Source organism: Ranitomeya imitator, chromosome 2, assembly GCF_032444005.1.
Source record: "Ranitomeya imitator isolate aRanImi1 chromosome 2, aRanImi1.pri, whole genome shotgun sequence".
NCBI lineage: Eukaryota > Metazoa > Chordata > Amphibia > Anura > Dendrobatidae > Ranitomeya > Ranitomeya imitator.
In genome coordinates this window covers 711960984-711988153 of record NC_091283.1, presented here as the reverse complement: position 1 = coordinate 711988153, position 27170 = coordinate 711960984, and positions in this window count along the sequence as shown.

Here is a 27170-nt window from a genome sequence, read left to right as displayed (position 1 = left end):
AACAATGTCTTTGGTAAAAACTGACCTGAATCATGTTCTCTGGGGCCTCAGCTACCTCTGGTAGCCCAGACACTGGAGAAATTCCGATGCTGGGGGTGCTATACACTTATTTCTCAGAGCCATTAAAAAGCGGCGATGACGCATAAGTACCCTTAACTGCCACCATTAAAAGGCGTATCGGCTTTCATTGAAGGGTTAATTTACTACATTGACAGCTAGACTTTTCTCCACTAATCTGTGGAGCAGTGAGCGATGAGCACAGATATTACCAATTTATTGAGGCTATGGAGAAAAGATATAAAGGAAAATGGAATCAATGCTTTAAGGCAACTTGACAATTGTAAGATTTGATCCAATGCTGAAGTACAAGAGACGAGCAAAAAAGATAATGAGAACAAAATTTTGTTGTGTAATTTCTGTAACTGTTTATAAACCGCTAGTGTTTAGACATATTTTAGTTATTTGAATTGCTGTCAAGTTCTTTCTGAATAAATATCAGAAAACTTGCATAACAAAATATTCAGCATTTTTATATTTGCAAAAATAATAATCTTTCAAAGTACTGAAACTTTACGCATTAATTATATGTAGCAGTAGAGGATAACTCTTTCATGTCATAGAAATAATGGGCAACTAAAAATTTTCATTGTCAGATTTGAATTCAGGAGTTCTAAATTATTAAGAAATGTCTCCTTTCATAACTGAACTTGACAACTTTTGAAAATATGTAGAATAATGTACCGTATTTTGCAGACTATAAGATGCACCAAAGCATAAGACACACCTCAAATTTTGGGGAGCAAAATAGAAATAAGTTTTAGTAAAATGGGGGGTATCTTCTAGTACACCTTTATGGTAGCTTACCTGAGGGTGGCTGCAGTGGAGCGGGGTCTTAGCAGACAGGGTTGGCGCTGCAGAAATCTGGCTGCGATGTCAGTGGCAGAAGTTGGGCAATGCTGATGGCCCCATGCTGGTAGGATGGGGTGTTCTGCAGTGCAAGGATGCTGCTGGCTCCCTGCTTTCAGAAAATGTTGGAGGAGTCCCCTCACTTTCTATTGTTTCATTGTGATGGACTTTGGGAAAATGGCTCAGTTGGCAGTGCATGCTCAGATTGAGACCTTGGGAGCCTAGATCTTGGGAGCCATGATCATGGGAACTAATTACAATCTGTGCATGCCCCACCTCCAGTGGTCAGTTTCCAAAAGTCCACCATAATGAAAACAATTTGAAGTGCAGGGACTCCACAAACATTTTGAGAAGGCCCAGAACATACCTCAGCCTCGCACCACTGAATACCTACCCCTCCCATTATGGGGCCAACAGGGGAAAAAGTATATTTTATCATGAAATGACTTTGGTGAAATAACTCTAACATATTTTTCTTTGATGCAATTCATTATTCTTCATAGTAGTGGTGCAGCAATGTTTTATGGATATGAAGTAGTCAAATGTTTATTTAGAATTATATTTTCCTTATTTCTTTTTCAAACCTGAGTTTTTAAATAACCTTGTTGAGTATCCTGTAACAAATGACAGGACCACAAAAGTGCTCACACTTTCACTTTGATATTTTCTTTTCTTCTTGGCTCTAAATAACATTTAGGTTTTCGGTCAAAGTCTACTTGATATATGTATTCGTCAACCACATGTATTACTAGCAGGAGACAATATAGTCAATATGTTTCTTAAAGCATTTTATCTGTATCTGTATTTCTGCTGGTAAACTTATGGGTTGTCAATTAGAAATGACCTTTTGACCATCCTGCAATTACAGTACCCCTGTGTAAAGTAAATCAGTCATATGTAGTGAGGATTATAATGAAAACTTTGAATATTTCTGGTGCCATCATTATCAATCATGAAATATCTTTAATAATCTCACCATGTGGCTTGTCCAGTATTCTCCATGCAAATGCCATCTTTTGTGCACCATTTCCAGTTTTTAAAATGCAGGCTGAGATAAATGTTTGCATTTCGGTTGCCAGAATTATTTTCTTGGACATTGTATGATATGGACACATGAAATGAGATTTGCCTTCCTTGATTGATTGATTGATTGATTCCTTGATTGATTTAAGTGGTCTGCATATATTGTGCTGTTCAACACAGAAATTTCCTTATTTTAGTTTAAAATAAAAAAGATAATTTAATAAATATTTTTTGTCAAGATACATAAACAACATTGACACAAGTTTTATGACATACTTTGCAATTTCTTTTCAGCATAGACCCCAACCTACATTTCAATGCTCATCATTTTTAAATAAATTTGCAAAAAAGTGTCCCAGTTCAGGTAGCAATTTTAACCCCTTCATGACCTTGGGATTTTTCGTTTTTCCGTGTTCGTTTTTCACTCCCCTCCTTCCCAGAGCCATAACTTTTTTATTTTTCCGTCAATTTGGCCATGTGAGGGCTTATTTTTTGTGGGACGAGTTGTACTTTTGAATGACATCATTGGTTTTAGCATGTCGTGTACTAGAAAACGGGAAAAAAATTCCAAGTGCGGTGAAATTGCAAAAAAAGTGCAATCCCACACTTGTTTTTTGTTTGGCTTTTTTGCTAGGTTCACTAAATGCTAAAACTGACCTACCATTATGATTCTCCAGGTCAGTACGAGTTCATAGACACCTAACACGACTAGGTTATTTTTTATCTAAGTGGTGAAAAAAAATTCCAAACTTTGCTAAAAAAAAAAAAAAAAATTGCGCCATTTTCCGATACCCGTATCGTCTCCATTTTTCGTGATCTGGGGTCGGTTGAGGGCTTATTTTTTGCGTGCCGAGATGACGTTTTTAATTATAGGAGTTCGGTGCAGATACGTTCTTTTGATCGCCCGTTATTGCATTATAATGCAATGTTGCGGCGACCAAAAAAACGTAATTCTGGCGTTTTGAATCTTTTTCCCGCTACGCTGTTTAGCGATCAGGTTAATGCTTTTTTTTAGTTGATAGATCGGGTGATTCTGAGCGCGGTGATACCAAATATGCGTAGATTTTATATTTTTTTTATTGATTTATTTTGATTGGGGCGAAAGGGGGGTGATTTAAACTTTTATATATTTTTAATTTTTTTAACATTTTTTTCAACTTTTTTTTTTTACTTTTGCCATGCTTCAATAGCCTCCATGGGAGGCTAGAAGCAGGCACAACGTGATCGGCTCTGCTACATAGCAGTGATCTGCTGATCGCTGCTATGTAGCAGAAATGGAGGTGTGCTGTGAGCGCCGACCACAGGGTGGCGCTCACAGCTACCGGTCATCAGTAACCATAGAGGTCTCAAGGACCGCTATGGTTACAATGGAGACGCATCGCCGACCCCCGATCATGTGACGGGGGTCGGCGATGACGTCATTTCCGGCCGCCCGGCCGGATGCGGTAGTTAAATGCCGCTGTCTGCGTTTGACAGCGGCATTTAACTAGTTAATAGGTGCTGGCAGATTGCGATTCTGCCCGCGCCTATTACGGGCACATGTCAGCTGTTCAAAACAGCTGACATGTCCCGGCTTTGGTGCGGGCTCACCGCGGAGTCCTGCATCAAAGCAGGGGATCTGACCTCGGACATACTATCCCTTCGAAGTTCAGATAGGGGTTAAAGGGAACTTGTCAGCAGGTTTTTCCCATGTAACTTATGACCACCACCTTTCCGCCCTGTATTGCTGTATATTAGTTTCCTAGCCACCCTGAAAAGCAAAAAAAGACCTTTAATTACACTCACCTTCATGGCGGTCCAGTCTGATGTGCATTGCTGGTCTAGGTCTACTGCTTCCTCTCTTCTTGCAAGGCTGTCCTCCTTCTCTGCTTCGTGTGGATAACATGTCCTACTTCATCCACATGTCAGGACTCTGGATTCCCTGTTTTCATTTGTGGTAATTTTCGCCCTTTTCCAGAATGGCATCTGCTGCCTCGCTTCTGCTCATTTGATCCGCCTTCCCTGTCTTTATAACCCTGGTTCACATCCAACTCCTTGCTTGTGTATTCTGCTAGAATTCCTGGCTTGTGCTGCAAGAGACTTTCCTCTTCAGATACTCTGTCTCCGCCTCAGTGGTGTCTGTGCTGCAAGCTGTTTTGCCTGTGTCTATCTGCAATCTTCTCCTGCCTGCTAGGACACGTAAGCTCTGCCTGCTACAGCCAATCTAGTTTGGTATCCGCTGCCAGTTTGACTGTTTCTGGACTCGAAGCTCTGCACTGCTTCTGGACTCTTTTCTAGTGACTGCCAAACCTAGTATGAACTGTGTCCTATTATCTGCTTCACCACAGAGGGTGCTACACTCATAAGACTTTGCCCACAGCAGAGCTGCAAATTAACTACTCCTAAGAAGGACCTTGTTTGCTATTTACTTGAACTGTTGTGCACATGCTGCATCCACGTTTGTGCATATAACACTGACTCTGCCTGCAGCAGAGCTGTAAGGCACTTCTCCTGATATTACCTTGTTTGCTGTGTTTGAACTTACTCACGCCTTGCATCTGTGTTTATTTTGTATAATACAGACTTTACACTGCACTTTGGTTCAGCTGCCTTATTTGTCTCAAGCCAAGAGATTCCTGAGTGTACCACTATAATTGTTACACCACACTATGTTCCTCATCGTGCTCCTACATTGGCATACTTAACTCTGCCCTGCTGAGGGCAGAGCAACAAACTGTTCTACACATTGGCGGGGAAAGGTCAGAGTGGCGATGCATGCACGCTCCATTTTTTTGCTTTGTCCTCAATTTTGGGACACTGTGTGGATGCCATAGGATGCGTCATCCACATGAAGCAGAGAAGGACAGCGTCACAAAAAGAGAAGAGGTGCCTGACCCATACCTTTGATGTCCATTGGTCTGCAAGGTTTGTCATCCCAGGAGGAGGTCTCTTCTAGAGATGATGCACAACAAAGTCCGCAAACACTTTGCTGAAAACAAGCAGACTAAGGACATATATTACTGGTGCCATGTCCTGTGGTCTGATGAGACCAAGATAAGCTTATTTTGGTTCAGATAATGTCAAGTGTGTGGCAGCAATGGAGTGAGGAGTACAAAGACAAGTGTGTCTTGCCTACAGTCAAGCATGGTGGTAGAAGTATCATGGTTTGGGTCTGCATGAGTGCTCCTGGCTCTTGTGAGCTACAGTTCATTGAGAAAATTAATAGGCAAATTGCCTGTTCAGAAAAAAAGAGGACTTGAGCTCTATAGCTCCACCTATTGGAAGTAGCGATCCTTCAAGTCACAATCAACAATTTAACAAGTCTTGCAATATGACTTAGGATAAGAAACATATCAGTATCTAAATTCGCAAACAGGGTGTTTCGGGCTGTTGGCCCTCGTCAGTGTGAAGCATGAGAACTGATTTGGCAGGTGAGAGGCTTGGCAAGGTAAGGCTTATTCACCGTGCAATGCTCCTCTGGAAAATTTAATATGCAAATTGCTTCTTCAGAGAAAAAGAGGACGTGAACTTTATAGCGCCACCTATTAGAAGTAGCAATCCTACAAGTCACAATCAACCCTTTAACGAGTCTTGCGATATAACGCAGGATAAGAGCTAAATCATATCGCAAGAAAAGTCCTCTTTTCTCTGAAGAGGCAATTTGCATATTAAATTTCCTGGAGGAAAGTATTCTTAAACCACTGGTAAAGGATACACCCAGCTTCATTCAGGACACAACTGACCTATTGAATAAACTATCAGCAATAGGTCTTCTACCAGAAGGAACCATCCTGGCTACCATAGATGTGGAATCTTTGTACTCTAATATCCCACACCAGGATGGACTATATGCCTGCAAATTTTTCCTGGAAAACACAGGGACTGATGCTGATTCTGTGGTGAAACTTATAAAATTCATCCTCACCTGCAAATACTTTGAATTTGACAAACAAGATATATCTACAGGAGACTGTTCCATCAATATGAAGTAAACTGGCCCCACAGTATGATAATCTTTTCATGGCCCAGCTTGAAATTAACTTTCTGTCCTCATGTCCCATGAGGCCTCAGGCCTACTACTGCTACATTGATGAGATTTTAATCATCTGGATGGAGTCTGAGCTACAGCTAGAGATGTTCCTTGAACAGTTTAATCAATTTAATTCCACATCAACTTAACACTAAACTACTCCAGCACTGAAATTAACTTTTTGGAAAACCATCATTAAGCTAAAGAACAATGAAATAGAGACATCCCTGTATCAGAAGCCAATTAACTGTCCAACATAACTCAAATGGGACAGTTTCCATCCAAAACACATAAAAAACTCTATTGTCTACAGCCAAGCCATGAGATACAATTGTATATGTTCCAACCTGATGGATAGAGATGAACACCTTGGTCACCTCAGAAAGACCTTTTTGAATCAGGGCTACCATCCAAGAACAATTCAAAACCAAATTACAAGAGCAACTTGAATATCATGGAATCACCTGCTACATTACAAAGCTAAAGAAGAAAATAATCGGGTGCCTGTAGTAGTCACCTACAATCCAAATCTGGAGGTGCTAAGGGGAGCTGCATGGAAATTACAACCTTTACTACAAAAAGATGCCTGCTTACAATCTATTTTTACAGACCTTCCACTACTGTGTTTTAGGCAGCCCTAAATTTAAGAAACATTGTCAGAAGCTCCCCGTCCTCTCCAACAGCTGCAGGAACCTTTCCCTGCAACCAGAAAAATGTAAAACCTGTCCATTCATAATGGCCACGAACAAGATAAAGATCCCCAATTCACATCAGGACTACAAGATCCCAGGTACTTTCAGCTGCATCACATCTAATGTGGTCTACCTAATTATGTGTACTAAATGTCCAGCTGTGGGTCTATATGCAGGGGAGACAAGGTAGAAACTGAGAACAAGGATGAACTCTTATCGCCACACAATAAGAGAAAAAAGAATAGATGTACCTGTGGCAAGACATTTTTGTCTCCCTGATCATAGCACCATCTAACATTCGAACATTGCGGACAATGTAGACAGGGAAATGTAAGAAAAACAAAATCCAGCTCACCATACCGACATTCCCAGGAGCTCGGAGCACGGAACCGCTGTGTCAGGGCGTAGACGAACAGGAAAGAGAAGGAGATCCAGCTCAACGAAATAGTGAAAAATCCATAGTTTATTTCACTTAAAATATAGTGAAAGGACAAAACATCAGCATACAAAAAAATTAAAACCAAGGTCAACGCGTTTCCGGTGACTAAGCACCCTTAATCATGATACCTGGTACAAGACATGTCTATACTTTTATACTAGTATCCGGTCATCACTCCGGTGTTGCAATTGGTAGAATTGTCTAATCAAACAAAAATACGCACACATGATAATGAAAGCAAGACAAGCTTGATGGAAAGACAAAAACAGGTGTTTTGACTAAACAGAAATGCAGAGAAATCAAAAATAACACAAAATACAAAAACTATATTCAAAATGAAAAATAATAATAACATTACAATAATCATTAAATAAATCCAAAAATATGATAGTAAAATAGTATGTACAGTGTCATATGTCATGAACCCACATAATAATACAGAAACTATATTAGTTTACATAGACACAAACTCATGTGAGTTCTAAAGAGAATAAGACATACATGTGAATCTCATAATGAATAGAACTACAAAATTCCCTAGTACCTTTGAAAATAGCGAGCTCACAGACAACCATAGATGGAAAAACAGAGCAATCAATGGCAGGAATCTCCCAGACAGGGAGCTGTAGCAGCCAAACTAGGTTACAGCAAATAGGTAAAAGCACAGCTGCAGATGCCGTGACAGTGTAACAGCGGCCGGCCAGCAAGGGGAAACAAAAGGGCAAATTGATAGCTATTAGCCTTACAAAGGAGTCATTAATTATATGGGAAATGTAAACTACAGATTTAGTTAGTTACTAGATGACAAAAAAGCAACTTTATAGTTTGTAAACCCTCAGAATACTAATAAAAGAGCATGAGATCTTTCCTTTTGTTTAAACCATGTGGAATTCTTGTTCCGAGTTTAAAGATCCACCATGATTCCCTGTTTCTCAGGGTCACCTCAATGTCTCCTCCTCTAAATGGTTTATGAATTTTTTCAATTGCATAAATTTTAAGTGACTCAAGGTTAGATTGATGATGGTTGATAAAGTGTTGTGAAACTTATGAAATATTCCTATTGACACTAATATTTTCAGCATCATAAATATGTTCACGAATGCGTGTTTTTAAAGACCGTATGGTACTCCCCACGTATTTAAGATGGCATGCCATGCATTCCATGATGTATACCACATTTTTGGTGTTACAATTCATGAAAGTCTTGATGGGATAAACATTTTGATTACTGGCATCAGTGAAATTATAGCATTTACCAGAAAATTTGCAAGTTTTACATGCCATCGCTCCACATTTAAAGAAACCTTTTGGGCTGAGCCAATGAGAAGGTTGTGCAGAGTGGGTATGAAGAGAACTCGGAGATAAACTAGAGCCCAAAGAGGGAGCTCTTCTAGACACAATTCTGTATCCGTTACTCAAAATTTGAGCTATATCAGCATCTTCCTTAAGAATGGTCAAATTATTAGTCAATATTTTTCTGATAGCATTAAATTGATTACTATACTGGAAGACCACAGTGATTGGATTTTGAGGAGATAAATTTTGATGTCGTTTACTATGAAAACGAGGTCGTCGAGCGACAATTTTTTCTGCTCTTTTTAAATGCCAGTCACTGTAGCCTCTCTGCACAAGTCTGTCCTTTATGCCCTCAATCTCTTGGGAATAATCTTCCAATGTGCTACAATTACGTTTTGCTCTTACCATCTCCCCTATAGGGATACTTTTAATAGTATGTTTAGGATGGTGACTGTTTGCACGCAATATTGTATTCCCTGCTGTGTTTTTCCGAAAAGTAGAAGTAACAATCGGGGTATTAAGTATCCCCTTTAATTTTAAATCTAGAAACTTTATGCACGTATGGTCTTGACGTGAAATAAATCTAAGATTGAATGGATTATAATTTAGATAGTTTGTTAAATCCTGTCCTGTAGATACATCAGAACTCCAGATAAATATCAGGTCATCAATGTATCTACCGTACCATCGTATACAGTCTTTAAATGGATTCTCATCATTATATATATAACATTCTTCCCACCAACTCATGACCAAATTGGCAATGGAAGGTGAGTATTTGGCACCGATTGAGACACCACTGGTTTGCATGAAGAATGTTTGGTTAAAACAAAAGAAATTTGTAGTCATGAGAAAAGAAGTGACCTCTATGACATAAGACTGTAAACCTATGGAGAAATCACTATACTTTTGCATGTGGAATTTAAGAGCAAATATCGCCACTTCATGTGGTATAGAGGTATATAACGAGGTGACATCTGAAGTGATCCAAGAGAAATTAGACTGCCATATAAACCCCTCCATGAAATTCAGGACATCGGTACTATCCCTAAGGTGCCCAGGTGTTCTCTGGACGAGAGGCTGGAGGAGCAGATCTAACCACTCCCCCAGCCTCTCACCCAGAGACCCAATACCCGACACGATCGGCCTCATGGGTGGTGGGTACAAGTTTTTGTGGGTCTTAGGCAAGGCATACAGAATTGGAGTTACTGGATTAGCTACCTTGAGATAGTCACTTTCTTTTTTGTTAAAAAAAACCCATACTGAACCCTTCATCTATAAGATTAAAAATTCTGTTCTGTATTAATGCAGTAGGGTTAGTGGACAAGCACTTGTACACAGTCAGATCTGTAAGCATATCATTGACCCAGGTGATGTAATTAGCCTTATCCATCACAACAACTGACCCACCCTTGTCAGAGTTTTTAATGACAAGGTCATCATTATTTTGTAGTTCCTGTAATGCCTTCTGTAGCCTAGGTTTAAGGTTGCTACTGTGCAAGCGTGTATTACGCACACTTTCAGAAAGGCTCCTCAACTGAGACTCTATCACATTTTGGAATCTGTCCATGGCAGGTTTGCATGCCTGAACAGGATAGTAATTAGGGTTAGGCACTTTAATTATATTTTTAGGAATAAATGAATCTACATTAGCCTCTAAACTTTCTTCCTGTAAATCTGATAGACACATAAGTGACAGTTGATCTGAAAAATCAAGAGACCTGAAATCATTACTTTGGGGGTCAATGTTACATTTTTTCTCTATTGAATCATCCTTGAAATGCAATTTGAGAGCAATATTTCTAATAAATCTATTCACATCACAAATTGTGGAAAAAAGATCAAAATTGCAACTTGGTACAAAATTAAGACCATGTGATAAGAGTTCTAATTGGTCATCTGTAAGGGAAAAGGAAGACATGTTAACAACATTAAAATGTCCTAACGTTGACGTCTGAGATGATATCTCGAAGGATTTCTGTTTACTTCGATGTTTCCTTCCTTTTCTTCGGTAGACCTTCTTCTGTTGACAAATGGGGGTTTGCTTTTCTTGAAATAGGAGTTTTTTGCACTCTGTGCGGGTTCAGAATCTGAGTCTTCTGTGACTCCAGTTGAAGTGTCCAGATCAGATGAACCAAAGGTGACCTGTCTCCGCATGAGATTTCTGTAGGTGCGGTTTCTGTGGGGTTTTAAGATAGATTTATGCGGTTGATTCATTTTATCCCACCTCCCCCACTCATAAACCTGATCATTGGCATAGTCATAAAGGTCCCGATCCAGCTTGCGTTTCTTCATATCCATGATGGTTTCTTCCGCTTTAGAAATTTTAGAGTTACTGGTGTTAATAAACTCATCAAATTGTGCCGATGTCATTTTATCCTTTGCCTCCTTGGTCATAGTTTCAATATCTTGTTGCAATTGGATCAGAGAAATTTCCTCATATTGCACTTAATTTCAGCCAACAATCAGCTAGAATTGTGTTCCATTCTTGAACAAAGGTATTGGAAAACACAGTATTAGGAATTTTCTTCACTCTCAGCCCTCTTGGGATGACATTTTTCTCTTTATAGTTTTTCAAAGAGCTGAGATCCCACCAAAGGCGATTTTCTTTGAGCATTGAAGATAATAACTTATCAAGTAGATAACAGGGAAATGTACCTTGTCTTTGTTTGGCCAAAAGGGATTGTCGTTGTACCATTCTGGCCGAACCTATATCGGCTTTAACCAGCATTGTTTTGATGTTCTGAGGTCTCTTGTAACATAATAAAGGAGGAGTGGAATACTCTGAGATGGAGGGATAAGCATCTCAGAGTTTTCCACTCCCTCCATCTCAGAGTTTTCCACTCCTTCTTTAATATGTTACAAGAGATCTCAGAACATCAAAAATATGCTGCAGAGTTTTGGCCACACAAAGACAAGGTGCATTTCCCTGTCTACATTGTCCGCAATGTTCGAATGTTACTAAGGGGGATACTTTCTCCCATCCCAGGTCAGGGAAATTGTTCCAGATCAAAGGTTTTTTTAACACGTGATTCTACCTTTGTAATTTATTTAATTAAATGTCCTTGCGGTCTCAGATATGTTGGAAAGACTACCCAGCATATCCGTGACCGCATATCTCAACAAAAGTCGACCATTCGGTGCAAATGCATGATTCTACCAGTCCCTTTCCATCTCCTTTCAGCGGGGCATTCGGTATCCCAGCTGAAGTTTCAAGTTATTGAGAGTATTTCCTCCTCTAGACGTGGTGGTAATAGGGTTCAAAGGTAAAAGGAAAGAGAGGCATTTTGGATATGCACTCTTCAGACACTCCATCCACGAGGGATGAATAGGGAATATGAGGCTCTTCATAGATAAACTGTTGTATAATTACAGGTTTTAACTGATATTATTTGTATTATTTCAGTTCTATGAATCTGGGTTCTGTATATTAATCATTGTTCTCTGATTCTCTCTTTTTAGATGCCACTGTGATTGCAACACTCAAAGTCCATTTTCCTACTGGATGACACTACTTTATATCTATTGCCTTATTCATGGATTATAGATTATTAGTCATGCATTGGTTATGTGGTCTTATTGGCCCTTATGATATTCCCCTTTTTTCATGTTTTCATTTTTCTTTTTTCTTGTTTGTATCCTGTGGTAGGGCCAGTTATGCATTATTAGTAGTGTTGAGCGATACCGTCCGATACTTGAAAGTATCGGTATCGGATAGTATCGGCCGATACCCGAAAAGTATCGGATATCGCCGATACCGATACCCGATACCAATACAAGTCAATGGGACACCAAATATCGGAAGGTATCCTGATGGTTCCCAGGGTCTGAAGGAGAGGAAACTCTCCTTCAGGCCCTGGAATCCATAATAATGTGTAAAATAAAGAATTAAAATAAAAAATATTAATATGCTCACCTCTCCGGAGGCCCCTGGACATCACCACTGGTAACCGGCAGCCTTCTTTGCTTAAAATGAGCGCGTTTAGGACCTGAGAATGACGTCGCGGCTTCTGATTGGTCGCGTGCCGCTCATGTGACCGCCACGCGACCAATTAGAAGCCGCGACGTCATTCTCAGGTCCTAAATTCCTAGAATGAGGAGTTTAGGAACTGGGAATGACGTCGCGGCTTCTGATTGGTCGCGTGGCGGTCACATGAGCGGCACGTGACCAATCAGAAGCCGTGACATTATGGAAGTCTCTAAACGCGCTCATTTTAAACAAAGAAGGCTGCCGGTTACCAGCGGTGATGTCCAGGGGCCTCGGGAGAGGTGAGCATATCAATATTTTGTATTTTAATTCTTTATTTTACACATTAATATGGATCCGATACCGATTCCCGATACCACAAAAGTATCGGAACTCGGTATCGGAATTCCGATACCGCAAGTATCGGCCGATACCCGATACTTGCGGTATCGGAATGCTCAACACTAATTATTAGTATTTCTTTAGTTCGTTTCTACTTTTATTTCTATTGCCATTTTCTTTCTTGCGGCACCAGCGATGCAGATGCGGTCAGTCTTTGTTAGTATTCACCACGGGACTCTGGCGGTTCACTGCGCATGCGTTCACTCTCTTCATCTCGGTTTTCTCCAGATAACTCATGAACCTTGCACTGGATGTGACATCATCGCTTTGCAGCATTTAGACCCGTTCCCTGCCATGCTATACACTTCATCGCCTGGTGCCACTGGACACACGCCGACTTATTCACCAATACAGGTATATCTTCATATAGTTTTAGGTTAGCGATTTAATTATTTCTATCACAACTGAGATAGTGTGACATCCATTGATAACGATTATAATGTTATGGGTTTTGTTTTTGATTTTGGTTTTAGCGCTGTTTCTTATATTTGCCTAATTGCATATGATTTACGGTGCGCACAAGTCACTTCATACAGGTATTTTTGACCGCCTTTTCAGTGGGTCTATTTGTGGACCTGTCATTTCCTTATTATTTTTTTCTTTTATATTTTGGGCATGACTTACTCTTGGGGGTGAGTGGAATATACTGTATATATACATCAACAACAGCTTCAATATAAAAGGGAATGGAAGGATGGGTGAAAAAGAGGGAAAACCTACCTGACTACTGAGTTTGATATATACGTTCTTTAGGGCTTTGTTGCCCTCTTTTTGTTTACTTATTCATATGTTTATTTTACACGGGGCTTCGGGTCTCCCTTTCTACATTTTCTCTACTACACTATTTCACTGGATTTTTACTCAGCCACTTGCCATGTCTTTTGTTCATTTTTTTCATTTTCATGATGATGGATATTGTTCTTTTGGATATTTTTTATTTGGTGTTTGTTTTTTATTTAATATTATAGACTTCCTTGAGAAAGGAAGATTTTGTCGAAACGTTGGGATATTATGATGTCTGTTGTTCTATAATACCGGCTGATTTTTAATAAAATCACTTTTCAAAAGAAAATATATTGTGGACTACTTGAGTGCCAAAGGTTATCTTTTTTGATATATCACTTTTTCCTTTTGAGCACCATCTATTTGTCGAGTGCGTCACTTTTGACCTTTTTGACAACAGTTTATCACTCTCACAGAATGGTAATTCTTTTGCACATCACCTGTCTGATCTATGGCATTATTTATGGGCTGTATTTGGCATAAATATGTGATTCTTTAGAATTTCTTTTAGTCTATGCCTGATGAATGGACCTGAGTAGTCTTGAAAGCTTGCAATTTGTTACCATCTTTTCAGTTAGCCATTAAAAGGTATCAACCTTCAAAGGTGAATGCACTACCCAGGTTAATACAATTAATCCCCAATCCCCACAGTTTTAAGCATGCCCTAAAAATGCATTTGTTCACACTGGCCTACAACCTCAACGCATAAACCTAACTATCCCTGTGTGGCCCATTCAAAAATCTTAAATCATAATAAGGTTCCTCGCATCATGTTCTCATACACTCTATGCATTTAATAGCCACCTGTATCTATACTGTTACATATTTAGGCTGTTATCTGGATCATGCAGCTTTGCTTTCTTACACTATGGCTGGTCCGAACAACAAAAGCCATTGTTACCATCCACCTCTCGTGTCTCCCCTTTTTCCTCATATTTTTTAACCCCTTCGCGACATGCGCCGTACTAGTACTGCGCATGCCGTGTCACCCCCTTTGATGTGGGCTCCGGCGGTGAGCCCACATCAAAGTCGCGACATGTCAGCTGTTTTGAACAGCTGACATGTGCGCGCAATAGTGGCGAGTGAAATCGCTATTCACCCGCCGCTATTAACCTGTTAAATGCCGCAGTCAAACGTAGACAGCGGCATTTAATCGGCGCTTCCGGCCGGGCGGTCGGAAATGATGTCATCGCCGACCCCCGTCTCATGATCGGGGGTCGGCGATGCATCAGGAAGGTAACCATAGAGGTCCTTGAGACCTCTATGATTACTGTTGCCGGCCTGCTGTGAGCGCCCCCCTGTGGTCGGCGTTCACAGCACACCTGCATTTCAGCTGCTATGTAGCATAGCTGATCAGGCTATGCCAGCTTCTAGCCTCCCATAGAGGCTATTGAAGCATGGCACAAGTAAAAAAAATGTTTTTAAAAATATGAAAAAAATATAAAAAATATAAAAGTTTAAATCACCCCCCTTTCGCCCCATCCTAAATAAAACAATAAAAAACAAAACTACACGTTTTTGGTATCGCCGTGTTCAGAATCGCCCGATCTATCAATATAAAAAAGCATTAACCTGATCGCTAAACAGCGTAGCGAGAAAAAAATCCGAAACGCCAGAATTAAGTTTTTTTGGTCGCCGTGACATTGCATTAAAATGTGATAACGGGCGATCAAAAGAACGTATCTGCACCGAAAATGTATCATTAAAAATGACAGCTCGGCATGCAAAAAATAAGCCCTCAACCGACCACAGATCACGAAAAATTGAGACGCTTCGGGTATCGGAAAATGGCACTTTTTTTTTTTTTAAGCAAAGTTTTGAATTTTTTTTCACCACTTGGATAAAAAATAACCTAGACATGTTAGATGTCTAGGAACTCGTAATGACCTAGAGAATCACAATAGCAGGTTAGTTTTAGCATTTAATGAACCTAGCAAAAAAGCCAAGCAAAAAACAAGTGTGGGATTGCACTTTTTTTTGCAATTTCACCGCACTTGGAATTTTTTTCCCGTTTTCTAGTAAAAGACATGGTAAAACCAATGGTGTCGTTCAAAAGTACAACTCGTCCTGCAAAAAATAAGCCCTCACATGACCATATTGACGGAAAAATAAAAAAGTTATGGCTCTGGGAAGGAGGGAAGTGAAAAATGAAAACGCAAAAACGAAAAAGGGCCGCGACTTGAAGGGGTTAAGCTTGCCAGCAGCGCCCTCTTTCCTCTTGGTATCTGTTTTGATTTGTGTTTATTACTATGCTATAATGTCTATTGCCTGTACAAGTCCCCTCTATAATGTAATGTGAAGGTACAGATATATGACCTCTGGGAGACCAAAACATCCAACACCGCGGAGACACCATCACGTGTTTCTCAACGCAGTGATCCAGAACACTGCCCCCATCCCTTATGGGAAATATGGGATGGGAGCAGTGTTCTGGATCACTGCGTTGAGAAACACGTGATGGTGTCTCCGCGGTGTTGGATGTTTTGGTCTCCCTGAGGTCATTCATCTGTACCTTCACAGCCTTTTACTAGGCACTGCTCCTAATAGCCAGTTTCCTACTCCACACTGATGAGGGGCAAAAACCCCGAAACAGCTGTCTGTCGATGGATACCATGCTTGGCATAGGTGGTTTTCCTTTATTGGATGTTTTCCTTTATTGGATGCTGGTTTTTTCCGTGGTTGTTCCTTCCCGGGGAAAGGCCTGGCTATTCATTGCTTGCGTTGAGAAACACGTGATGGTGTCTCCGCAGCTTACTTTACATCCCTCTATAATGTAAAGCGCTGCAGAATATGTTGGCGCTATATAAATAAAATTATTATTATTATTATTATCAACCACTGAGGACTCTCAATTCTAAATATTTTTCTAACAAGTACTGTGACATGCTGAAGCAGAGTCATGAAGGAGTGGAAGACGATTCCAGTGACAACCTGTGAAGATGTAGTATACTGCATGCCCAAGAGAGTTAAGGTGACAAATTGGGCATACTTTTCATTAGGTGTGTACTCACTTTTGTTACAAGCGGTTTACACATTAATGGCTTTGTGTTGAGTTATTTAGTGGGCATACCAAATTTATACTGCAATACAAGCTGTACACTAACTACTTTACATTGTATCAAAGTGTTATATCTTTAATGTTGTCCCATATAAAGATATAATAACATATTTACCTATATTTACTGTATGTCACAAAAGTTAGTACTTCACCCAAATCTAAGTGTGCATTCGCTCATCTGAAACACAGAGCTTAAAGTTGTTAGTTAAAAGAAGAACCAATGCAAAACTATTAATTGAAACAATTCACTTTGTGATATGAAATGGCTCATAGTTAGTGTTGAGTGATACCTTCCGATACTCAAAGGTATCGGTATCGGATGGGATCGGCCGATATCCAAAAAATATCGGATATCGCCAATACCGATACCCGATACCAATGCAAGTCAATGGGACACCAAGTATTGGAAGCTATCCTGGATGGTTCCCAGGGTCTGAAGGAGAGGAAACTCTCCTTCAGGCCCTGGGTTCCATATTCATGTAAAAAATAAAGAATAAAAATAAAAAATATGGATATACTCACCCCTCTGGCGGACCCTGGCTCTCAGCGCTCAGCGCTCACGTGACCGCGACATCATCGAAGGTCCTTCACTCACTGCATTCTTAGGAACGGAGGCTGCCGGTTGCACCGCTGAGAGCCAGGGTTCGTCGGAGGAGTAAGTATATCCATATTTTTTATTTTTATTCTTTATTTTTTACATGAATATGGATCCCGGGCCTGAAGGAGAGTTTCCTCTCCTTCAGACCCTGGGAACCATACGCACCGCACACGCTGAAGATGACTGGGAACACTTCCAATTTCGATTTCCGATATCACAAAAATATCGGAACTCGGTATCAGAATTGCGATACAGCAAATATCGTCCGATACCCGATATTTGCAGTATCGGAATTCTCAACACTACTCATAGTATTTCTGGTAATTTAAACCCGTCATGACCTTTGACTTATACTTGCCTCTAAGTTTGTGTCCCTTGCTTTGATGCGGGCTCCGATGTTGAGCCCATTTTTTTGCCTGCACTAGATGGCTGATTAAATCAGCCACCAAGAGCCTTTGACAGCCTCAGAAGGAGCCGTGCTTAAGTACTGCTTTGTATAGCACAGGCAACACAACGATCACTGCTTCAAGTCTCCTTGAAATGAATGAGATTATTGAAGTGAATAAAAATTGTGAAAAAATTTTTTTTAAATATAAAAAATTTAAAAAACACAAAAGTTCAGCCCTCGTTTTCCTCATTGAAAATAAAACAATGTAAGAAAAAAATCATATTTAGTATGTTCGATCTATCAAAATATAAAAACAATACATGCAATCGGCAAATGGTGTAATAAGGAAAAAAAAGAAAAACACCAAAATTTTATTTTTTGGGCAACCGTAACATTGAAATAAAATGCAATAAGAGGCAATAACAACCTTGTATCTACCCCTAAGTGGTATCCATAAAAATGTCAGCTGAAGCCAGAAAAAAAGCCATTAAGCAGTCCCAGATACCAAATATTGAAAACACTACGAGTCTTTTAAAATGTTTTTTTTACCACTTAGATAAAAAAGAATCTATACATATTCGGCATCAAACTGACCTGGGGAATCATATTGCCAAAGAAGCTTTACCATGTAGTAAATATGGTAAATTAAAAATCAAAACAACAGTTGTGGAATTGCTTTTTTCATTTTTAAATTTCACCGCTCTTAGAATTTTTCCCATTTTCAACTTCACTATGTGGTAAAATCAAAGATGTACCGTATATACTCGAGTATAAGCCGAGATTTTCAGCCCATTTTTGGGGGCTGAAAGTCCCCCTCTCGGCTTATACTCGAGTCATACCCAGGGGTCGGCACGGGAGGGGGAGCGGGGGCTGTGTAATTATACTTACCTGCTCCCGGCGCGGTCCCTGCAGTCCCTGCTTCTTCCAGCACTGCATCTTCTTCCTGTATTGAGTCGTCACATGGCACCGCTCATATACAGTAATGAATATGCATTATGCAATGGGCAGCACGGTGGCGCAGTGGTTAGCACAGCAGCCTTGCAGCGCTGGAGTCCTGGGTTCTAATCCAACCCAGGACAACATCTGCAAAGAGTTTGTATGTTCTCTGTGTTTGTGTGGGTTTCCTCCGGGCACTCCGGTTTCCTCCCACATTACAAAGATAGGGATTCTAGATTGTGAGCCCCATCAGGGACAGTGATGATAATGTGTGCAAACTGTAAAGCGCTACGGATTATGTTAGCACTATATAAAAATAAAGATTATTATTATTATTATTATATGCGGCTCCACCCCCCCATAGAGGTGGAGCCGCATATTCATTACTGTATATGAGTTGTGACGCTGCCCGCTCAATACAGGAAGAAGATGCAGCGCCGCCGGGGAAGAAGCAGGGACGCAGCGCCAGGACCAGGTAAGTATATGGGGAGGGGGAGCGCTGCGCTGCACGATAGTCACCTGCTCCTCGGTCCGGGTGTCGCTCTGTCTTCAGCAGTAATTCTCAGGTGAGAGGACGCGGTGACGTAGTCAGTGCGTGCCCTCTGCTGAACGTCAGTGCCGAAGACAGTGCCGGGGTCCTGAGCGAAGACAGGTGAGTATGTGATTTTTTTTTTTTATGGCAGCCACAGCATATGGGGCAAGTGGCTGTGGAGAGCATCTTATGGGGCCATACTTGTGCAGCATTATATGGGGCAAGTAGCTGTGCAGAGCATCTTATGGGGCAATACTTGTGCAGCATTATATGGGGCAAGTAGCTGTGCAGAGTATCTTATGGGGCCATACTTGTGCAGCATTATATGGGGCAAGTAGCTGTGCAGAGTATCTTATGGGGCCATACTTGTGCAGCATTATAAGGGGCAAGTAGCTGTGCAGAGCATCTTATGGGGCCATACTTGTGCAGCATTATAAGGGGCAAGTAGCTGTGCAGAGCATCTTATGGGGCCATACTTGTGCAGCATTATATGGGGCAAGTAGCTGTGCAGAGCATCTTATGGGGCCATACTTGTGCAGCATTATATGGGGCAAGTAGCTGTGCAGAGCATCTTATGGGGCCATACTTGTGCAGCATTATAAGGGGCAAGTGGCTGTGGAGAGCATCTTATGGGGCCATACTTGTGCAGCATTATATGGGGCAAGTAGCTGTGCAGAGCATCTTATGGGGCAATACTTGTGCAGCATTATATGGGGCAAGTAGCTGTGCAGAGTATCTTATGGGGCCATACTTGTGCAGCATTATATGGGGCAAGTAGCTGTGCAGAGTATCTTATGGGGCCATACTTGTGCAGCATTATAAGGGGCAAGTAGCTGTGCAGAGCATCTTATGGGGCCATACTTGTGCAGCATTATAAGGGGCAAGTAGCTGTGCAGAGCATCTTATGGGGCCATACTTGTGCAGCATTATATGGGGCAAGTAGCTGTGCAGAGCATCTTATGGGGCCATACTTGTGCAGCATTATATGGGGCAAGTAGCTGTGCAGAGCATCTTATGGGGCCATACTTGTGCAGCATTATAAGGGGCAAGTAGCTGTGCAGAGCATCTTATGGGGCCATACTTGTGCAGCATTATATGGGGCAAGTAGCTGTGCAGAGCATCTTATGGGGCCATACTTGTGCAGCATTATATGGGGCAAGTAGCTGTGCAGAGCATCTTATGGGGCCATACTTGTGCAGCATTATAAGGGGCAAGTGGCTGTGCAGAGCATCTTATGGGGCCATACTTGTGCAGCATTATATGGGGCAAGTAGCTGTGCAGAGCATCTTATGGGGTCATACTTGTGCAGCATTATATGGGGCAAGTAGCTGTGCAGAGCATCTTATGGGGCCATACTTGTGCAGCATTATAAGGGGCAAGTGGCTGTGCAGAGCATCTTATGGGGCCATACTTGTGCAGCATTATATGGGGCAAGTAGCTGTGCAGAGCATCTTATGGGGCCATACTTGTGCAGCATTATAAGGGGCAATTAGCTGTGCAGAGCATCTTATGGGGTCATACTTGTGCAGCATTATATGGGGCAAGTGGCTGTGCAGAGCATCTTATGGGGCCATACTTGTGCAGCATTATAAGGGGCAAGTAGCTGTGCAGAGCATCTTATGGGGCCATACTTGTGCAGCATTATATGGGGCAAGTAGCTGTGCAGAGCATCTTATGGGGTCATACTTGTGCAGCATTATAAGGGGCAAGTAGCTGTGCAGAGCATCTTATGGGGCCATACTTGTGCAGCATTATAAGGGGCAAGTAGCTGTGCAGAGCATCTTATGGGGTCATACTTGTGCAGCATTATAAGGGGCAAGTAGCTGTGCAGAGCATCTTCTGGGGCCATACTTGTGCAGCATTTTATGGGGCAAGTAGCTGTGCAGAGCATCTTATGGGGCCATACTTGTGCAGCATTATAAGGGGCAAGTGGCTGTGCAGAGCATCTTATGGGATCATACTTGTGCAGCATTATAAGGGGCAAGTGGCTGTGCAGAGCATCTTATGGGGTCATACTTGTGCAGCATTATAAGGGGCAAGTAGCTGTGCAGAGCATCTTATTGGGCCATATTTGTGCAGCATTATAAGGGGCAAGTGGCTGTGCAGAGCATCTTATGGGGTCATACTTGTGCAGCATTATAAGGGGCAAGTAGCTGTGCACAGCATCTTCTGGGGCCATACTTGTGCAGCATTATATGGGGCAAGTAGCTGTGCAGAGCATCTTATGGGGCCATACTTGTGCAGCATTATATGGGGCAAGTAGCTGTGCAGAGCATCTTATGGGGTCATACTTGTGCAGCATTATAAAGGGCAAGAAGCTGTGCAGAGCATCTTATGGGGTCATACTTGTGCAGCATTATATGGGGCAAGTGGCTGTGCAGAGCATCTTATGGGGTCATACTTGTGCAACATTATAAGGGGCAAGTAGCTGTGCAGAGCATCTTATTGGGCCATATTTGTGCAGCATTATAAGGGGCAAGTGGCTGTGCAGAGCATCTTATGGGGCCATACTTGTGCAGCATTATATGGGGCAAGTGGCTGTGCAGAGCATCTTATGGGGTCATACTTGTGCAACATTATAAGGGGCAAGTAGCTGTGCAGAGCATCTTATTGGGCCATATTTGTGCAGCATTATAAGGGGCAAGTGGCTGTGCAGAGCATCTTATGGGGTCATACTTGTGCAGCATTATAAGGGGCAAGTAGCTGTGCAGAGCATCTTATGGGGCCATACTTGTGCAGCATTATATGGGGCAAGTAGCTGTGCAGAGCATCTTATGGGGCCATACTTGTGCAGCATTATATGGGGCAAGTAGCTGTGCAGAGCATCTTATGGGGTCATACTTGTGCAGCATTATAAAGGGCAAGAAGCTGTGCAGAGCATCTTATGGGGTCATACTTGTGCAGCATTATATGGGGCAAGTGGCTGTGCAGAGCATCTTATGGGGTCATACTTGTGCAACATTATAAGGGGCAAGTAGCTGTGCAGAGCATCTTATTGGGCCATATTTGTGCAGCATTATAAGGGGCAAGTGGCTGTGCAGAGCATCTTATTGGGCCATATTTGTGCAGCATTATAAGGGGCAAGTAGCTGTGCAGAGCATCTTATGGGGCCATACTTGTGCAGCATTATATGGGGCAAGTAGCTGTGCAGAGCATCTTATGGGGTCATACTTGTGCAGCATTATAAGGGGCAAGTAGCTGTGCAGAGCATCTTATGGGGCCATACTTGTGCAGCATTATATGGGGCAAGTGGCTGTGCAGAGCATCTTCTGGGGCCATACTTGTGCAGCATTATATGGGGCAAGTAGCTGTGCAGAGCATCTTCTGGGGCCATACTTGTGCAGCATTATATGGGGCAAGTAGCTGTGCAGAGCATCTTATGGGGCCATACTTGTGCAGCATTATAAGGGGCAAGTGGCTGTGCAGAGCATCTTATGGGGCCATACTTGTGCAGCATTATAGGGGGCAAGTGGCTGTGCAGAGCATCTTATGGGGCCATACTTGTGCAGCATTATATGGGGCAAGTGGCTGTGCAGAGCATCTTATGGGGCCATACTTGTGCAGCATTATATGGGGCAAGTAGCTGTGCAGAGCATCTTATGGGGCCATACTTGTGCAGCATTATATGGGGCAAGTAGCTGTGCAGAGCATCTTATGGGGCCATACTTGTGCAGCATTAGAAGGGGCAAGTGGCTGTGGAGAGCATCTTATGGGGCCATACTTGTGCAGCATTATATGGGGCAAGTAGCTGTGCAGAGCATCTTATGGGGTCATACTTGTGCAGCATTATAAGGGGCAAGTAGCTGTGCAGAGCATCTTATGGGGCCATACTTGTGCAGCATTATAAGGGGCAAGTAGCTGTGCAGAGCATCTTCTGGGGCCATACTTGTGCAGCATTATAAGGGGCAAGTAGCTGTGCAGAGCATCTTATGGGGTCATACTTGTGCAGCATTATATGGGGCAAGTAGCTGTGCAGAGCATCTTATGGGGCCATACTTGTGCAGCATTATAAGGGGCAAGTGGCTGTGCAGAGCATCTTATGGGATCATACTTGTGCAGCATTATAAGGGGCAAGTGGCTGTGCAGAGCATCTTATGGGGTCATACTTGTGCAGCATTATAAGGGGCAAGTAGCTGTGCACAGCATCTTCTGGGGCCATACTTGTGCAGCATTATATGGGGCAAGTAGCTGTGCAGAGCATCTTATGGGGCCATACTTGTGCAGCATTATATGGGGCAAGTAGCTGTGCAGAGCATCTTATGGGGTCATACTTGTGCAGCATTATAAGGGGCAAGTAGCTGTGCAGAGCATCTTATGGGGTCATACTTGTGCAGCATTATATGGGGCAAGTGGCTGTGCAGAGCATCTTATGGGGTCATACTTGTGCAACATTATAAGGGGCAAGTAGCTGTGCAGAGCATCTTATTGGGCCATATTTGTGCAGCATTATAAGGGGCAAGTGGCTGTGCAGAGCATCTTATGGGGCCATACTTGTGCAGCATTATATGGGGCAAGTAGCTGTGCAGAGCATCTTATGGGGCCATACTTGTGCAGCATTATATGGGGCAAGTAGCTGTGCAGAGCATCTTATGGGGCCATACTTGTGCAGCATTATATGGGGCAAGTAGCTGTGCAGAGCATCTTATGGGGCCATACTTGTGCAGCATTATATGGGGCAAGTAGCTGTGCAGAGCATCTTATGGGGTCATACTTGTGCAGCATTATAAGGGGCAAGTAGCTGTGCAGAGCATCTTCTGGGGCCATACTTGTGCAGCATTATATGGGGCAAGTAGCTGTGCAGAGCATCTTCTGGGGCCATACTTGTGCAGCATTATATGGGGCAAGTAGCTGTGCAGAGCATCTTATGGGGCCATACTTGTGCAGCATTATAAGGGGCAAGTGGCTGTGCAGAGCATCTTATGGGATCATACTTGTGCAGCATTATAAGGGGCAAGTGGCTGTGCAGAGCATCTTATGGGGCCATACTTGTGCAGCATTATATGGGGCAAGTAGCTGTGCAGAGCATCTTATGGGGCCATACTTGTGCAGCATTATAAGGGGCAAGTAGCTGTGCAGAGCATCTTATGGGGCCATACTTGTGCAGCATTATAAGGGGCAAGTAGCTGTGCAGAGCATCTTCTGGGGCCATACTTGTGCAGCATTATATGGGGCAAGTGGCTGTGCAGAGCATCTTATGGGGCCATACTTGTGCAGCATTATAAGGGGCAAGTGGCTGTGCAGAGCATCTTATGGGGCCATACTTGTGCAGCATTATAGGGGGCAAGTGGCTGTGCAGAGCATCTTATGGGGCCATACTTGTGCAGCATTATATGGGGCAAGTGTCTGTGCAGAGCATCTTATGGGGTCATACTTGTGCAGCATTATATGGGGCAAGTAGCTGTGCAGAGCATCTTATGGGGCCATACTTGTGCAGCACTATAAGGGGCAAGTGGCTGTGGAGAGCATCTTATGGGGCCATACTTGTGCAGCATTATATGGGGCAAGTAGCTGTGCAGAGCATCTTATGGGGTCATACTTGTGCAGCATTATAAGGGGCAAGTAGCTGTGCAGAGCATCTTATGGGGCCATACTTGTGCAGCATTATATGGGGCAAGTAGCTGTGCAGAGCATCTTATGGGGTCATACTTGTGCAGCATTATAAGGGGCAAGTAGCTGTGCAGAGCATCTTATGGGGCCATACTTGTGCAGCATTATAAGGGGCAAGTAGCTGTGCAGAGCATCTTATGGGGTCATACTTGTGCAGCATTATAAGGGGCAAGTAGCTGTGCAGAGCATCTTATGGGGCCGTACTTGTGCAGCACTATATGGGGCAAGTGGCTGTGCAGAGCATCTTATGGAGCCATACTTGTGCAGCATTATATGGGGCAAGTAGCTGTGCAGAGCATCTTATGGGGCCATACTTGTGCAGCACTATATGGGGCAAGTAGCTGTGCAGAGCATCTTATGGGGCCATACTTGTGCAGCATTATAAGGGGAAAGTAGCTGTGCAGAGCATCTTATGGGGCCATACTTGTGCAGCACTATATGGGGCAAGTGGCTGTGCAGAGCATCTTATGGGGCCATACTTGTGCAGCATTATATGAGGCAAGTAGCTGTGCAGAGCATCTTATGGGGCCATACTTGTGCAGCATTATATGGGGCAAGTAGCTGTGCAGAGCATCTTATGGGGCCATACTTGTGCAGCATTATATGAGGCAAGTAGCTGTGCAGAGCATCTTATGGGGTCATACTTGTGCAGCACTATATGGGGCAAGTGGCTGTGCAGAGCATCTTATGGGGCCATACTTGTGCAGCATTATATGGGGCAAGTAGCTGTGCAGAGCATCTTATGGGGCCATACTTGTGCAGCATTATATGGGGCAAGTAGCTGTGCAGAGCATCTTATGGGGCCATACTTGTGCAGCATTATATGAGGCAAGTAGCTGTGCAGAGCATCTTATGGGGTCATACTTGTGCAGCATTATATGGGGCAAGTAGCTGTGCAGAGCATCTTATGGGGCCATACTTGTGCAGCATTATAAGGGGCAAGTAGCTGTGCAGAGCATCTTATGGGATCATACTTGTGCAGCACTATATGGGGCAAGTGGCTGTGCAGAGCATCTTATGGGGCCATACTTGTGCAGCATTATATGGGGCAAGTGGCTGTGCAGAGCATCTTATGGGGCCGTACTTGTGCAGCATTATAAGGGGCAAGTAGCTGTGCAGAGCATCTTATGGGGCCATACTTGTGCAGCATTATAAGGGGCAAGTAGCTGTGCAGAGCATCTTATGGGGTCATACTTGTGCAGCATTATATGGGGCAAGTGGCTGTGCAGAGCATCTTATGGGGTCATACTTGTGCAGCATTATATGGGGCAAGTGGCTGTGCAGAGCATCTTATGGGGCCATACTTGTGCAGCATTATAAGGGGCAAGTAGCTGTGCAGAGCATCTTATGGGGTCATACTTGTGCAGCATTATATGGGGCAAGTAGCTGTGCAGAGCATCTTATGGGGCCATACTTGTGCAGCATTATAAGGGGCAAGTAGCTGTGCAGAGCATCTTATGGGGTCATACTTGTGCAGCATTATATGGGGCAAGTGGCTGTGCAGAGCATCTTATGGGGCCATACTTGTGCAGCATTATAAGGGGCAAGTAGCTGTGCAGAGCATCTTATGGGGCCATACTTGTGCAGCATTATATGGGGCAAGTGGCTGTGCAGAGCATCTTATGGGGTCATACTTGTGCAGCATTATAAGGGGCAAGTAGCTGTGCAGAGCATCTTATGGGGTCATACTTGTGCAGCATTATAAGGGGCAAGTAGCTGTGCAGAGCATCTTATGGGGCCATACTTGTGCAGCATTATATGAGGCAAGTAGCTGTGCAGAGCATCTTATGGGATCATACTTGTGCAGCATTATAAGGGGCAAGTGGCTGTGCAGAGCATCTTATGGGGCCATACTTGTGCAGCATTATATGGGGCAAGTAGCTGTGCAGAGCATCTTATGGGGCCATACTTGTGCAGCATTATAAGGGGCAAGTGGCTGTGCAGAGCATCTTATGGGGTCATACTTGTGCAGCACTATATGGGGCAAGTAGCTGTGCAGAGCATCTTATGGGGCCATACTTGTGCAGCATTATAAGGGGCAAATATCTGTGCAGAGCATCTTATGGGGCCATACTTGTGCAGCATTATATGGGGCAAGTGGCTGTGCAGAGCATCTTATGGGGCCATACTTGTGCAGCATTATATGGGGCAAGTAGCTGTGCAGAGCATCTTATGGGGCCATACTTGTGCAGCATTATAAGGGGCAAGTGGCTGTGCAGAGCATCTTATGGGGCCATACTTGTGCAGCATTATAAGGGGCAAATATCTGTGCAGAGCATCTTATGGGGCCATACTTGTGCAGCATTATATGGGGCAAGTGGCTGTGCAGAGCATCTTATGGGGCCATACTTGTGCAGCATTATATGGGGCAAGTAGCTGTGCAGAGCATCTTATGGGGCCATACTTGTGCAGCATTATAAGGGGCAAGTAGCTGTGCAGAGCATCTTATGAGGTCATACTTGTGCAGCACTATATGGGGCAAGTAGCTGTGCAGAGCATCTTATGGGGCCATACTTGTGCAGCATTATAAGGGG